The 16,865-nt window shown below is 42.9% G+C and overlaps 1 protein-coding gene across 3 annotated transcripts in view; it reads right to left on the bottom strand.

Moving 5' to 3' along the window:
* The window catches only part of NEK6 (NIMA related kinase 6), a 57,744-nt gene extending 41,583 nt beyond the window's left edge, over positions 1-16,161 (bottom strand). For 2 of the 3 annotated variants that reach the window (XM_089534732.1, XM_089534734.1), the window contains exon 1: positions 15,894-16,161. The gene's annotated coding sequence lies outside the window, so the exon portion shown is untranslated. Of the gene's footprint in view, positions 1-14,643; positions 14,734-15,893 lie in introns of all 3 variants that reach the window. The other variant, XM_089534733.1, reaches the window with a different exon arrangement.
* Between the last annotated feature and the right edge of the window lie 704 nt (positions 16,162-16,865).

Genomic DNA, 16,865 nt, shown 5'->3' with positions numbered 1-16,865 from the left:
TCCGCTTTGATCATAGCGGTGTACAAGCAAAAAATTGCAATGACAAATACAAAGTACAATCAAAATATTTTAAAAATAAATAATTGATATTAATTAAAAAAGAATGTTGTCTTCCAGGCGAGGCCTGTTGTTGCTGGCCTGCCTCTCTCCCCCTCAAGATGGTGGTCAGTAGGAGGGCTCTTTGTCTTCAGGCCAGGCCTCTCTCCCCCTCAAGATGGTGGTCAGTAGGAGGGCTCTTTGTCTTCAGGCCAGGCCTCTCTCCCCCTCAAGATGGTGGTCAGTAGGAGGGCTCTTTGTCTTCAGGCCAGGCCTCTCTCCCCCTCAAGATGGTGGTCAGTAGGAGGGCTCTTTGTCTTCAGGCCAGGCCTCTCTCCCCCTCAAGATGGTGGTCAATAGGAGGGCTCTTTGTCTTCAGGCCAGGCCTCTCTCCCCCTCAAGATGGTGGTCAATAGGAGGGGACATGCCTGCATGTCTCTACCAAAGCTTTTGAGAAGAACAGTTTGGGAAAACCCAAAATGTCCGGGTTCCGTGTGTTGTGAAGACTCCATGAAGGATACATACTTTCAGTCCCAGGTTGTCTGTACTTCTTTGCTGAGTCACGTAACAAAGAGTCTTAATACTGTCCATCCTCCCCACCCAGCTGTCTATCCATCCATTTCTCTCTCAGTTTCTTTTTCACAGACGTGAGCAAGGCCTATTGCTACCTTTTGAATTGTACAGCCATTTCTAGAGCAATTACCTTTGGACTTTGTGCAGGTACACACACACACACACACACACATGCCATAATGTTATTAGCCATAAGGCTCTTTCCCTTGTCACCCGCAACAAAGCTATAATTTAAGAATAAGAACTAAAGTCTCTTCAATATTTTAGTCATACACAATTTTACAAGGGTTAGCATAATATGGGGAAGGGTGAGAGAGACCATGGGGCCTTATTAAGGCCAAGAGTAAGCTTTAACATAAAGTATCAAGAGAAGTGAATTGCTACGCTGCACTTTCCCCCCAACACAAAATCCATTTAGACTGTTTTACTAAAAAGGGCAATAAAATAAAATAAAAATCCCAGAGCCAATTTCTCAACGTTTATGTCAACAACAGATATTAATTAAAATAGTGACGCAAAAAGCCTTTGCGATTCACTGTTCTGTAACTTGAAGCCAAATTATAAGTCAACAAATATAAAGTTCATCAGCGCCGTCTCACTCTAGATGTCAATAAAACAAACGCTACTAGCCTATATTTAAATATTTGTGGCAGGCTTCCCATCCTGTTTGAAATAAATTCTCCACCCATCTCATGTTTACGTTCCTCTCTTTAGTCAGCAAGATTAATCTTTCAACAGAATTACAGTAAGATGTTCTGTACACTGTAATTCATTCACAAAAAAGTGCCAGCGAACACGTCTGCCTGGAGAGAGGCATCGAATTGTTCAAAACCTCCCCATTGCCATTTTAATCTACCAAGGCATGAAAGCAAGACATACCTGGGTTGCTAAAAGTAGGATGGACTGATTTAAAGTAGGAAGCAAAAGGCCAAGTTAAGTTTCTGACTTGGTTCCAAAGACATTTCGGATACTTCTTCAAATCTGACATTTGATATAGGGGCACCATTTTGCTATGTATTTAATGGGGGGGGGGGGGTGTCCTGGGATCAAACCCCAGTGGATAACAAGGACCTACTGTACTGTGATTTCCTCTAAAGCCCTGAAAGTCTTAGGCTCAGGGGCTTCTCCCAAAGCTAAGACCTGCTGAGAAATTTCTTGGAATCTGTCTTAGCCAGAGTTTCACTCCATGAAAGGCAATGGTAGCAAGTAGTAGTGTGAACTATGACAGAAAGGAGGAGCAGAAGATGTTGCCTTCAGACGCAGTGCGTACACATGGAAGAAAGCATCAGGATAAGAGATGGAGAGGGGTAGGGATGAGGACAAGAGAAGAATTGTGAAAAAGAGCAGACGTGGACTGAGGGTGAGGATGGGTTTTGGAAGACTCAGAGACGCACAGATGCAGAAAACGAGGAATGAATGAGATGAACGTATGGACTCAATGGAGAGGAGGTATTTACATGATGTAGCAAGAAATGCCCATCTTCACAGGCTGCTTGTAAATACCACCATGAAAGAAACCACTGAAACACTCTGTAGAACCATTTTGGCATATCTAAAGGTAAAGGTTTGTGGAACACAAAAGGCAGCCCTTTCACTAAAATTTGCTTACACCACATCGGGGTGCAAAAGGACCAGATAGATCTGTTTTTGAGTTATCAACACAGTTCCGTTACCCAACACAGAGCACTCTGTGGCATGACGTATCCAAGATTATTACAGAAGTTGCTGTCCTGCATGCAAAAGAATTGGTTTTCCTCTGCAAAGAAAGGAAAGTAACTAGAACACTCTCTCCTTGGGGGACTTATTAGATCCTCAAAGAGCCACTGTGATTGCTGAAACCTGCTTTTGCCAACACAAGCTTCGTCTTACATATATACAAGGGAAAACCATAAGAGAGGAAAACCCCAAAGATTACACTTCACATTCTCAGATAATTGAAGAAATGCAATTTGGGAGCACAGTGCTTAGCCTGCTTGCCCTTAAAAAATTCCAAGCACTGCATGAATGTAAAAATTAGTATCCATAACTCATGCTTGCCTTCCCTGAGACCTAAAGTTACTAATGCTGATGTATCAGGAAGTGGAGTAGGGGCTTTGGGTTTCTTTAGCACTCCGAAGGATGAAGGTACAGGCTGAGTATCCCTTATCCAAGGTTCCAAAATACTCCAAAATCCAAAACTGCTGAGTGGCTGAGACAGCGACAGCTTTGCTTTCTGATTGTTCTGTGTTTGCACACTTTGTTTCATGCACACAATTATTAAAAATATTGTGTATAAAACTACCTTCAGGCTACGAGTGCAAGGAGTACAGGAAACATAAATGAATTTCATGTTTAGACCTGCATCCCATCTCCAAGATATCTCATTATGTATATGGAAATATTCCAAAATCTGGTTGGGAGGGAGGGGGACTCAAAATCCCAAACACTTCTGCTCCCAAGCATTTCAGATAAGAGATACTCAACCTGTAACAACATTTTAACTGAATAACCATCTCGAACTGAGAATGTAATTCCACAAGCTGGAAACTAAGAAACAGCATAAGAGAGACTATAAAATTACAGAAAGCATGCCCCTTAGCTTTTTAAAAGCTATCTTTAGTCAAACAGGATGTGAGTGGAAGAGATAAACAATCTTCTCCATGGGAGGACAGGGAGATTCCAGCCATTCCCTCAGATGACCATACTCCCACTCAGATTTTTGCATTCATTCATATTTAAGGAGGCCACAGGAGAAACTGAAACTCAACACTGAATTGATCTCTTCCATTTTCTCACAATTAAAAGTAATACACTGGGTCCTTGTTAACCTCTGGGGTTTGGTTCCAGGACCGTGGATACCAAAATCTGTGGATGCTCAGGTCCCATTATATGCAATGGCATGGTAAAATGCTGTCCCTTATTTAAAAATGGCAAAATCAAGGTTTGCTATTTGGAATTTATATTTTTTAAAAAATGTTTTGAAGCCATGGACACTTGAATCTGTGGATATGGAGGGCTGAGCGTATACAGATCTCTTTTATTGTTCCTTTTCTTCAGTGGTTTTCCTTCCTTGGCAATAGCACTATACTGGCACCAAAGAGGGTGAGGTTGGTTGATCCACATCAAGCCTTAAGTCACAGTAAAGCATTGGATCCCTTTGTATGTGGAGTTTCAGCATATGAACCTCAGGAAAGGTAGGCCCCTCTTTCTCTGAATGTATGTCTCTTGTGGAAGGAAGGAAGAATGGTTTCTTAGCATGCTTGGAAGCCAACTGAGTCTGATCTCAGGACCTGTCTTATGAACAGTGGAAGATGGTGAAACACTGAACTCAACAGGGATAAACTTTGCTAGACAAGTCAAAGTAAAGGCAGGAAACATGTACAATGAAAGATGACAATACTGCACCATCAGCAGAAGCAGACGTTGTAGCAGCAAGCAGATTTTCCCACTGGACTGTCTCAAGGTAGGCCATCCTGTTTCAGGAAGTCTGCTTCATGGACCTGAATCAACATCTTGCATTGCTCTAATTGCTCTAAGGTAGCACCCATTACGTCTGGCTCTTATGAAACCAGTTCTGCTCTGCTACAGGCATACGGGGAGTGAAAAAAGAAACCAGGAAAAACAAAAATTACGAACATAATTCCAAGCAAATAATGAGAAATCTGAAAAGCTCACAAGGAGAAATGGAGACACATGTCATGGAAGATATATGACATGGAGGATGGTCTACTAGTTCCTGCTAATTCAGCGCTGGGAAAAGGTCAAATGTATATGAAGGCAAGCATCCCAAATGAGGGAGGGAGGAATATGTTTATTCTCATATGTGGGACTCCTAGCTATGGTAAGGAACAAGTAAAATTAAACATTTGTTGGAGAAGAAGCACCTCTGGAGAGTCAAACTATACAGGTAAGAAAATGTATGCTACAATGGATATTATTAGGCGGTAATGTTCTTACCCTTGACAAGACATTATAAATTGGAGTAATTGACCTGTGAAAGCAGTAAGAAGCTCAAGCAAGTTAAAAAATTATCCTACAAATACCATAAAGATTAACAGATCTTTAATATCCACCCAAGAAGCACTTACACTAAGTACAATGATTATGGTAACAGAGAGTATTTACTGCCCAGGAATGACTTTAATATATACAGCTTGCCACAAAAAGCAGCACTGATTCTTAATCCTCTAAGAGCCTAAAGTCATCACTTAGATTTTCCAAACTGATTAAGTATGGTCTGCTAAAGGAAAAGGAAGGGGGGAAAAGCCCTACCAATTTCTTCACTCTCTGTACAGCTTTCTGATATAGGAAGAACTCTGCACAAAAGTTTCACGACATAAAGGCCAGTCCGAAAGGCCCAAGCTTTTACATACAATGGCCCTTACTTCTCTGGCAATAGATATTGACCACAGGACCTTGAATGGCAAAAGCAAAGAGAGAAGCCAAGATTTATTTCCTGGATTATCAGAGTCTTACCTAATTCCCCTATTTGGATTTAATGAGCAGTTCCCTCCACAAGTCATACCGAAAAGGAACCAAATACTGTCATTACTTGTATCTCGCAGCTTGCTCCTTGTGTCATTTTACAGGTCAGTTATTTCACACACAAGACACACATGCAGGTCTTTATGCCTAACTGCTTAGATATGTGTGCTTTTAAGAAAAATATTTCAAGATGCGAGTGGCCCAATGTTTTCATTGCTTGGCCAAGCTGTTCACAGACTGCCCTAGTGTTGGAGTGGGAGGGATGCTCAGTGACGGTTTCTGAGCAAAAATGTGTTTTACAATCTATTCAGTGGTCCCTCCACATTTGCTGGTGTCAGGGGTGCAGGACCCTAATAAAAGTGGGGAAACCACAAATAAAAAAACACTGTTTTTTAAAAACTGAGAGCACACCTCTTTAGGAATCTCTAGGACCACCCGCACAACTCTGTGGTCAACATCCAGTAGGAGTTGACTACAGAATTGCACTGATGGATGTACCAATGCTTAGAGAAGTGTTCTTCTATAGGAATCTCTAAGTCCTCCAATGTAATTCTATGGTCAACTTCCAACAGAGTCACACTGGAAGAGTTTCCTAGAGATGACATATTAATCAAATCCATGAATAACCAAACACACAAAAGTCAAAGCCACAGATGTGGAGGGACAACTGTATTTTACCAAAGCCTTCTGCAAACCAGCCTTTGCTATGCTTGGCTCTGAATGGCTGTATGACGTTGCCATTTTTCACATCCAAAAAGTGTGGTAATTTGGAGGAGCTCACCCCAAGCACTTGTTTCCTGCTTTTTAAAAGCCATCCTTCTTTCAAAGAGTTCCTCCCCTTCCTGCCTGGCACATGCTGAGACTCATGGCATGCTCAGAGTCACTCTGGTGTCGTAAGAAGGGCACCCGTTGGCTCGCAGGAAAGGGGAAAATTGGGAACCTGAGCAGTCCTACCCGCACTTGAGCCACAGGAGACTGCTGACTCAGAGGCAGGCACTGACAAGCAGAGGCCCGGGTTCCAGTCCCTGGCACGTCACTCGACAAATCCGCTTGGGCACACAGACAGTCTGAGGAAACAATCCCAGCTCCCCAACACTTGTCTTTTTTTGTTCCTTGTCAACACAGTACTGAGGTTCACTTTCACATTGGTTGAAGCTGCTTCAAAAGACCGACTGGCATTTTTCACCGAAGGGAGTTCTCAGATGCAGCAACAAAAGTAATGAGAGCAGAGTAAATAGCCCACTCTTCCCAATGGAAAGCCTGCGAGGGCCCTTTTGGAGGGTGTGGGCCACCACCTGTTCCAAGAGCATTTCTAGGCTGGGGCAAGAGTTCATGGGGTCTATCAATTTATCCTTCACCTCTGCAATATGAGGGCATTAAAGCACAGGACTTTCCTTATTTCAGACACAGAGCTCAACAGGAGATAGACAAAGAAATCCACATGCTCACACCCCAGGAGCCAATTATTTGCATCACTATTTTCAATAACCTTTCCAAATTTCAAAGATCTGAAAACAGCCAGCTTATTCGCTTTGCCATTTCACTAGAGAAAACCATTTCCTCATGCTTAGAACAGCACGAATTAATATAGTGCAAACAAACAATTTAAAGTTTAGGCACCCTATCTCTTCAAGTTGTATGCAGAATACATTATACAAAAATCAGGCTTGGACATAGGAGGAGGAGTGAAAATAGAAGGAAGGAACATCAACAAGCTAAGATCTGCGGATGACACCATACTACTAGCCGAAAACATTGCAGAACAACTATTGAGGAAGGTTGAGGAAGAAAGTGCAAAGGCAGGCTTACAGTTGAACATAAACAAAACAAAAATAATGACCATGGAGGATCTTCACAAGTTCAACCTAGACAATAGAAACAGTGAAAGAGTTCCTATACCTGGGATCAAACATAACTCAGAACATAAACTTCAGTCAAGAAATCAGAAGAAGACTAAGAATGGGGAGGACAGCTTTGAAAGAACTAGAAACGGTCCTAAAAAAGCAAAGACATACAACTAAATATGAAAGCCAGAATCGTGCAAGCAACTATATGCCCCATTACTATGTGTGGATGCAAGAGCAAAAAGAGAATAAATTCATTTGGGATGTGGTACTGGAGAAGAGTGCTGAGGACCCCATGGACAGCAAAAAGAACAAATAGGTGGGTCCTGGAACAGATCAAGCCCTGGAAGCAAAGACGACTAAACTGAGGCTGTTGTACTTTGGTCACATTGTGAGAAGACATGACTCACAAGAAAAGACAGTAATGCTGGGAAAAGTGGAGGGAATTAGAAAGAGAAGAACGCTACATGTTAGATGAATGGACTCAAGTAAAGAGGTTATGGGTATGAATTTGAAGAAACTGGGAAGAGCAGTGGAGGATAGGGGGTCTTGGAGATGGCTCATCCACAGGGTTGCCATGAGTCGAGACCAACTCAAGGGTAGTTAACAACAATAAACCGTGACTTTATCTTGCCTATATATTGTTGTTGTTGTGTGCCTTCAAGTCATTTCCAAATTATGGCGACCCTAATACACACACAGAGGGAGAGAGAGAGAGACGATTTGCTAACTATGGGATTTCATTCAGTGTCAAAATGCTGAACAGTGCAAAAGGCTCCGCTTTTATGACAAGCATCTTACATCTGTTTCCTTTGAATCTCCGCAGCGCAGGTAATGATGAGTGGGGAATGGCCTTGCTCTTATTAAAGAAATTCTCCAGGCACCCCGACCTTGTTGTGTGAAGGCAAAGAATAGAAAACCATCATGTTTATCTTGATAAAGTATTTTTTTAAAAAGAAATTCTAAGAAGTCTTTTTTTAAAAAGCATAGAGGGAAGACATTAAATGCGCACAGTTACAAGAGAGTCGCTGCGGGGACACTAGTTGAGTTCCAGGGGAGAATTACTATTTCAAAGCAGCTCTGGGCAGTGTGTCAAAATCAATATTAAGCAAAGTTGCCTGCACTTTCTAAATCTGCTCTTTAAAGGAGGATCTATAAAGCAACGTGCTCAGCCTCTCGAGTCTGAAGCGTTTTCCTCAAAAATACGACGTTCCTGTCTTGCATTCTCTTACGCACCTCTAAAGTTTCTCTTCATTTTTTTATGAGTCTGCAGAAGATGATCTCTAGTAAGATGCAGCTGGAAAACCTCAAGCAGTACTTTAAGACCAGGCAGGAGGAAGCCATCCAAGAATTGCAGGCAGTTATTTGCTGGCACAACCTAAGTAGCCTAAATCAGAGCAATTTTTCACCACCGAAGGGAAAGGAGCATGCCATTTGCCAGCTGTTTCGACAAAAGGTATCCATTCTCCCTCTGAGACAAGCAGCCAGAGGGGAAAAGATCTGACTCCTCTATGCAAGTAAGCTTCCAAGATGAACTTCTAGCAAGAATAATAATAATAATAATAATAATAATAATAATAATAATAATACATTTTATTTATAAACCGCTATTCCAAGTAGATCATAGCGGTGTACAAGAAATTCAGTATACAATACAGTATAAAAATACAATAGACAATATACAACACATGTATTGTTTGAAAGATGTTTGTTGACATCTCTCCACTGTAAGAATGTGAAGAAGTTAATATTAACTTCAAAGCTGAAGTCAGAAGTGTGAGAAATAACTATCAACTTCCATTCTGTTTCAAAGCACTTAGTGGTTTTTTTTACAACAAGGGACATAACACACAAAGGACAATTTAAATCCTGCATCAAAGAAATGGAGTAAGAATCCTGGGAAGGTCAAAGGAAAGTGAAAATGGCACATGGGACAGATCAGAAACTGCTTCCTTTCCATCCACATCCACTGACTCTGGAATTACTTTATTATTGTTATGTGCCTTTGAATGGTTTTCGACTTACGGCAACCCTAAGGTGAACCAATCACAGGGTTTTCTTGGCAAGTTTCTTCCGAGGGGCTTTGCCATTGCCATCCTCTGAGGCTGAGAGAGTGTGACTTGCCTAAGGTCACCCAGTAGGTTTACAAGGCTGAGCAGGGATTTGAAACCTGGTCTCCAGAGTCACAGTGCAACACTCAAACCACCGCACCACACTGGTCTCTACTCCTCTTAATGTGTGCATTGACACTTACATGCCTTTTAAAGCCCAAATGGTCTAAAGGTGTCAGAAAGGCCCCAGACCCCATCTGATCTTGGAAGCTAAGTGGGGTCAGGCCTGATTAATACTTGGATGAGAGACCACCAACACATACCAGGAGCAGTAGTCTATATTTTAGATGAAGCAAAACCACCTCTGAGTATTCCTTGCATAAGAAACCACTATGAAATTCATGGGGTTGCCATAAATCGACAAGCGACTTGGAAGGACATACACATATATACAGACACACACACAAGTGCTAACCATCATTGTGTGCTCACCCCACAAGTTCTGTAAACAGAAGGCTAAGTTTAAAAGACATGCTAGCATTAAGAAGGCCAAGCAGGTAGTAACTATTTTGAAGGCTGCTGTCTTTTCAGAGCTACTTATTCACAATGGCTCCAGCAGACACGAACCACTGAAAATCATGATGTCTTTACATGCTAAGTAACCATGGAGTTTATAAAGGAGAAAATATTGGGCACCTTGTCTAAAATGCATACAGAAAAAGGCATTTAACCTTTCACTAAAGATCGACAGGACTGGTTTACTTTGCACACAAAGGGAGAGGGACGCCATCTGTTCAGCGTATTAGGCCTGTAATAGTAATCCATTAAAATGAGTCATTTGATCACTGGACTATTCTGACTACCTTTCACTAAGCATTGTATAAAGGGGTTTTCGAAGCCTACTTGATCTTATGAAGATCGTAAGATTCAAGACCAAGCTGTCACAATACAGTCAGCCCTCCTTATCCACACATTTTTTATCCACAGCTTGAAAATATTCCAAAAAATATTCCAGAAAAGAGTATACATTCCAAATAGCAAACCTTGATGTTTCCATTTTATATAAAGGACACCATTTTGCTATGCCACTGTATTTAATGGGACCTGAGCACCCACGGATTTTGTTATCCACGGAGGGTCCTGGAAGCAAATGCCAGCGGATGACAAGGACCAGCTGTAATGCTTCTTCAGCCAACTTTAAGCGCTAGGCCTCATTTTCCCTATTTAAAATGGATGGACACAGTGAAATGGCTATCCAAATAACATATTTAACCAAGCTTACTTCCCACTACTTCTGACTCTTCCCAGCAGAAAGAAATTCTGGACACTTTCCAAGCAGAGTACAGATGATATCTCTAAGGAACCATTTCCTTTTTGCATCCAACAAAGAGAATTGGTTCAAGGCGCAACTAAAAATGCATTTAAATGCAAACATGTAAAACCAAGTAATCTGGCATGAGTGCTGCAGCCCATCCCAAAGCATATGAAATTGTCTATGTGCCAATGGTTGCCATTTCTGCAACTTAAGAGCATTCTGTATTAACCCAGAAGTCATTTCAGGTAAAAGACGACTCATAAGGAAAGAAGATTAAATGAGAATCATTGTCACAGTACTTTCCTTTGAAGGTTGTGCCTCAGATGGCTTGTCTGCTCAGGGTTGGTTTTCTGCTTCCCTTTTGCCTTTCTTTTATTTACATTGGAGAGCATACTGTTGCTTTTGCTTTGCCACTGTTGCCACAAAGAAAACAGCAAATATTACAACCAGCGCCAAATAAATACTACTGTTATCTCAGGTGCAGATTACATTATATGGGTACAGAGAGAACATTTGTTACTGCCATACCTCATCTCTCCTATTTCACGTAAATCCAGGAACAAGAGACAGAAACTTCCCTCAAATGTCCCCAACAGCCACTATTTAGAAATGGGACAAATGTCAGTCATTTGTAGCTATTGTTCCAATTCCATGCTGGGCAATAAGCAAGTGCTTGACACTCACTTAGAAATCTCTCTCTCTCTCTGGCTAATCGTTGCTTTTTAAATTTTCTTTCCAAAGGAGCTTTGCTCTACAGATGAATTCAGCCAGATTACAACAGAACAAGATATCATTTCCTAGTCTAAGTGACTTGGGTGGCAATATATACAGTAAATGCTTTACTGCAGGAGTTAAGGATGGTTTAATGAGTCCATTTTAAGTTGACAAGGTTCATAAGAAAGCTTCTCTAAGAAAAGCTAAACCTACGTCAAGGATGTTGCCACAGATTCAGACCAGTTTGCCTTCTTTTAAGGAAGGGAGAGCAGTGGAAGGAGAAAAGTAAAAGGTTTCTGGGCACACAGGCCTACTTTTCTCCTTCATATTTTGGAGGGTTTTCTCTCATTATTAAAAAAACAACAGCTCTAAGATTAACCAACAAGCAGTTAAAGCCTTTGAAGGCTGCTCTATGAACATGCCAAAGAAAAGCATGCCAGGAGTGCAGAAAAAACCAGGCAAGAGTAGAGATTTCTCTATCGCAGACCAGCATCTGCCTGCAAACCATCAGCTGCTGATCTGTGGTTAGTTTCCAGGAAGGAAGAAAAGATTTGCAGTCAGTGTGCACAATATGGTACCAGTCCCTGGAATGGCCAGTTCCCCACATCAAATAGCCTGAGAAGCATTGTCCACCACTAACATTATATTCCTATCTGTTATCCCCTTTCCCTCCACAATTCACAATCACACTTTTGCAACATGAATGGGAAGACATAGAGCAGGTCGTGTCTAAAGACCTTGTACCTCATTTCCCAAGTGCCAAGGTTGTGAGTTCGATTCCCGTAGGGCTCCAAGGTCCACTCAGACTTCCATCTTTTCGTAGGTTGGTCAGATGAGTCCCCAGCTTCTTTGGGGCAATTGGCTCACAAATTGTAAACCGCTTAGACCAGTGGTTCCCAACCTTCCTAATGCCGCGACCCTTTAATACAGTTCCTCATGTTGTGGTGACCCAAACCCATGAAATTATTTTCATTGCTACTTCATAACTGTAATTAAATAGGTGTTTTCCAATGGCCTTAGGCGATCCCCATGAAAGGGTCATTCGACCCCCAAAGAGGTCCTGACCCACAGGTTGGGAACCACTGGCTTAGACAGTGCTGAGTTCACTGATAAGTGGCATAGAAATGTCCATGCTACTGCTACCCAAACCCCCAAACACAAATCTTAGGCACTATTCTACGGTTGCTGCACAGTCCTGAGAGCAAAAAGTAAAGGCAAACAGGGAAAAAAGCATGGATGGGAAAGCCTATGCTGACTTTATAAGGTGAATTTCCCCCCTTCAAGTCATCTTTGAAAAAAAGCTGCATGCAAGCAATTGTTAAGGCATGTCTTTTGCTGTGGAGGAGGACACAGAAGCATCAGGCCTAACTTTGTGGTGTGTGTGTGAAGGCAATCTGATACCAAACCACACAAACAACCCCATTTTAGCAAACTTTCGGCCACATACAGTTCCAGAAAGAACAGAAAACAAGAACAGCCTGCAGCTGCAGAGAACTAGGAAGAGAAAGAAAAATCTGACGCAGCAAACATCTTCCTCTAACCACATTCGCCAAAGAACGGGAGGCAAGAATGGGACTTGCCACTCTTTCTGGAATCCCTGAGACTTCATTACCTGCTTATATTGAGTTTAAATGATTTCAGATATACACCCTTAACCCAGGCTGGCTTACTTTAGTTCACTAAACCAAAAGGTACGGCGGAATCTGCTGAAGAATATCAGATGCTCACCAAACAACAGGCAAAATCTGACTAATTTTGAAAAAGAAAAAAAGACTGTTTCCCTGGAAAAAGTCCCCTTGATGTGTGGCAATTCAAAAGTAAATGTGTACCTATAATTGCACATTGTCCCAGTGTATCATTTATGGTGTAACCCCCTGAACCATTGGTATATTTAGGATTTCTAGGAAAAGAAAAAGTGACTCTTGCAAAGCTGGTTATCTGCATTGCCTGCACTGGGAACTCCTTCTCCTGGATCCAAACTAATTCTCCCCTTTAAAAAGACAAAGTAGGCAATCCACATCCTTACTACAAAGTTCCCCATTTATTGTTGAATGTTTCCGCAGCAATTTTCGATTTACAAAACGCTTTCCAGCTCTCCTGTCATGTGTTTATTTTCACAACGCCCCTGGGAAGTAGATTAGGCTGAGAGACAGCAACTTCCTTAAGACCACACACGGCAAGGTCCCAAAATGAGGAAGGGATCTGGACACCCATCGCTGGCGTCCAAAACTTATCCCTTTAGCCACTGACCCAGATGTGAAACCCACTAGAGACTTCTTTGGTTTTGCAAGGCATCCTTCCAAAACAGCACAACATTGTAGCTGCCGCTCTTCCAAGTATGCAGAGTATCTCACAAATTATAGTGTATGTATACAGACTTCAGGCCCAACTGAAAAGCAAAACAAGTAAAGAAAAAGTAGATAGTTTCATAGTATATACATTAGTTGTTACCTGTTAACAATTGCTAAGCAAGAGATGGACAAGGTAGAGAACAAGGACTAGCACTACAGAGAAATGGAAGTCATTTCCTTGCCTGCCTGTCAGCAGTGGAAGAACAGGTGGAAGGAGCAGGAGGTTATTTTCGCAGGGCATTCGTGTTTTGCGCTCATTTTAAGTGCCTATAAATCTTTAGAGATACATGAGTAAACACAGACAAGGCTGGGTCTTCACATTCCCTGCAAATTTTGCTCTGACAATGGCCGGTTTCAAGCGATCATATCAACCCATACCAATACCACAATATGAAATGTGTAACTACTGTGCATGATGCTCTGATGCGCTCCACTGCCATTAAATAGTGAAATGGTACCCCTTACATAAATTTGAAAATTCAAGGCTTGCTTTTTGGGATTTTATATTTTTATGGTTGAATCCGTGGATAAAGAGTCTGTGTTTGTGGAGGGCTGGCTGTACATTCAAAGATTTAGTCATTTAAGTGGCAGAATTCAAAGATATAGCTGTGTTAGTCTGTAGAATCAGTTTGAAGAGAGACCTTGTAGCAGCTTTGAGATTAACTGAAAGAAAGAAATGGGCAGCATGAGCTTTCCTAGACCTCAGTCTACTTCTTCAGATGCATTTAAGTGTTCAGATTCCTGCAAAGGCACTTAGTAGGCCCACAACAAGGAGGAGGCTTTGTTGTTTAATTTCAAAGTCTCCATTATATTAATGAAAGATGAGACCTGAAGGCCAGTATCCATTCTTCTCCCCCAAAATGACATGGGAGTGTCTTTTCATCGGCACACATACATATATCTTCTACTTTGCAAGCCATAAATCAAGGTGCAGAACAAAAGTATGAGGCAGGATTCTTAAAGTATGCGCCTACTTCGTCCTTGGAATGAAGAGAAACTTGTCGCAAAACGAGGTGCCAAAAGTTCTGCACCGAAGATGTTCAGAGAGCTCTGAGTAAGACGAACTGAAAGTCTATGGGAGATCATTACAAAGGGAGGGAGAATTATAAGACAGATGCCCCAGATATGTATCTCTTACTGGAACCATGCCATGCTTTACCCCAAACCCAGGACTCAGTGGTGCGCCAACATGGTCAGCCACTTTGCGCAAGCAGTGTCTCCCTAAAGCCAATGCAACCCCAATGGCAACCCATTTATCTGTTTTATAAACATACATTTTATCTATTAAATTTTACCTTTTAAACATGTCAGATGTGCTAGACCACACAATGGTAAAAAGATTTGGGCAGATGTTGCTTTACATGCGTTCGGCTGCTAGGCTTGTTCTGTCAAAGAGATGGGAAAATAAAGAGATGCCACAGGTAGAAGAATGGTGTATAAAAGGCTACTTGAGTGTATGAGACGGAGAAGCTAACTCCTAAATTATTTGAAGGTAATTGGGAGGAAATGAGCAATCTTTGGGTGGAACTACTCTCAGGTAAAGGTTAGATAAACTTGTGCGTAGGCTTCCATGTGTCTTCTAAGGCCAGACCCCTCTGGAGAAGCCTGTCAAGAGAACCTCCCCTTAAGTTGGAAATGGCTTGAAGGCAGACAATGACAACAACAAGAAGCAATGATAATAGTAATAGTAATAATAAGGAAGAGGAGGGGAATGTGGGGAGAGCAGAGAGAGGGGCCATGCTGATGAAATGGAGGGGATGGACTCACGGAAGTTGTCTTTATTCCTCCTCTGCTCCTTTGGAAATAGTAGAAGAGCAAGGAAGGAAAGGAGGACATATTGAGGGTGGCATTTCTGAAAAGAAGGGGTCTCTATGGGAAGGGGACCTGGGGTCACCAAGCCACACTCTCTCGGCCTCAGAGACCCCCCAAATGCCTCAAGGGGGGCTCAGACCCCAATAAGATGCCTCAGAGCAGGATTAATCCCCCCAAAAGGGGAGGTTAGTACTCTTAAAAGAGGATTCAGAGGGGGATTAGCCCCCCCAAAAAAGATGCCTCGGAGGGGGGTTGGTACTCCCCCCAAATGCCTCAGAGACCTCAAAAAGGTGCCTCAGAGGGGGCTTAGACACCCAAAATGAGACCTTGGAGGGAGGTTAGTGCTCCTAAAAGATGCCTCAGAGGGGGGTCCCCCAAAAGATGCCTTACAGACCCCCAAAAACATGCCTCAGAGGGCAATAACACTCCTATAAGATGCCTCAGAGGGAGAACAGACCCCAAAAAAGATGCCTCAAGGAGGGGGGGCTTAGATCCCACTAAGATGCCTCAGAGGGGGGTTAGTGCCCCCCAAAATGAGACCTTGGAGGAAGGTTAGTCCCCCAAAAGATGCCTCAGAGGGGGGACTTAGACCCCCAAAGCGACAATTTGGAGGGAGGTTAGTCCCCCAAAAGGTGCCTTATAGCCCCCCCCAAAGATTCTTCAGAGGGGGGGTTAGACCCCCAAAGACGCCTCAGAGAGAGTGGGGTCCCAGGGGTCTCCCCATGAGCCTTACCTGAGGAAGGTGTGTGTTTGGGGGGCTGCTGAGGCCGGCCCTTCCTTCCTTCCTTCTTGGCCGGATCCCGGGCCCTTCTTCGCCCCTCTCTCGGAGGGCAAGGGAAGGAAGGGGCAAATCAGAACGGAGAGAGAGAGAGAGAGCGATCGGGAGCGCGCGCGGCAACTGCCCCCTTCAGGGAAATCAAGCCACCTAAAGGCGCTTCTGCTTCGGAGCCAGCGACGCTCCTTCTTGCAAAACGAACGACCAACGTGCGCTGCGTGCGCGCTCCCGGCGCCTCGAGCTGCCACGCAGGCCGCCCCGCCCCCCGAGTGCGTGCTCGTGCCCGCGATCCGCCCCGCAACCCTCCAGGGGGCGGGGCTTCGGAGGGGCGGGGCCAGAGGCGACCGTTGTTGAGAATGGACTGGAGAGGCCTGCCTTGTTTTTACCTCAGAATCTGAGCCTTTGCCATTTTCCTAGTTCCCCCAAACTGTATGGGATGCAAAGGATCATCACTGTTGCTATTAATTTGCATTCTGGTTGTACAAAAGCAACACATTCATTATAAAATAATAATAAATAATAATAAAAACTTTATTTATACGCCGCTTTTCCCTTCAATTGGGATTTTCCCAGTTTTTTCCTGGGACGAATGGCAACCTCAGTGGGTTTTAGTTTTACCTCAGAGAAAGTCAGAAGTGTTTCTTCCTGAGGCGGCTGAGGATGATGGTGGATTGTCATCCCTATCATCCCCACCTCATTGGCGCCAACGCCACCCTTTTAGTCCTATTTTGTTGATAAGCCTCCTTCGCTGGCCAAGAAACACAGCGAGAAATGTCCAATTCTTCTTTCTAATTAAAAGCTCAGAACGTGAGAATAAGAACCTCAAAATATGAGAATAAAAACCTCAAAATATAACAAATGTGAGAATAAAAACCTCAGAACACAAGAATAAAAACTTCAAAACATGAGAATAAAAACTACTATCCAACC

Source organism: Sceloporus occidentalis, unplaced genomic scaffold (genome assembly GCF_023333645.1).
Source record: "Sceloporus occidentalis isolate IW3139 unplaced genomic scaffold, rSceOcc1.0.p SCAF_8, whole genome shotgun sequence".
NCBI lineage: Eukaryota > Metazoa > Chordata > Lepidosauria > Squamata > Phrynosomatidae > Sceloporus > Sceloporus occidentalis.
This window is presented reverse-complemented; position numbering and strand designations above follow the sequence as displayed.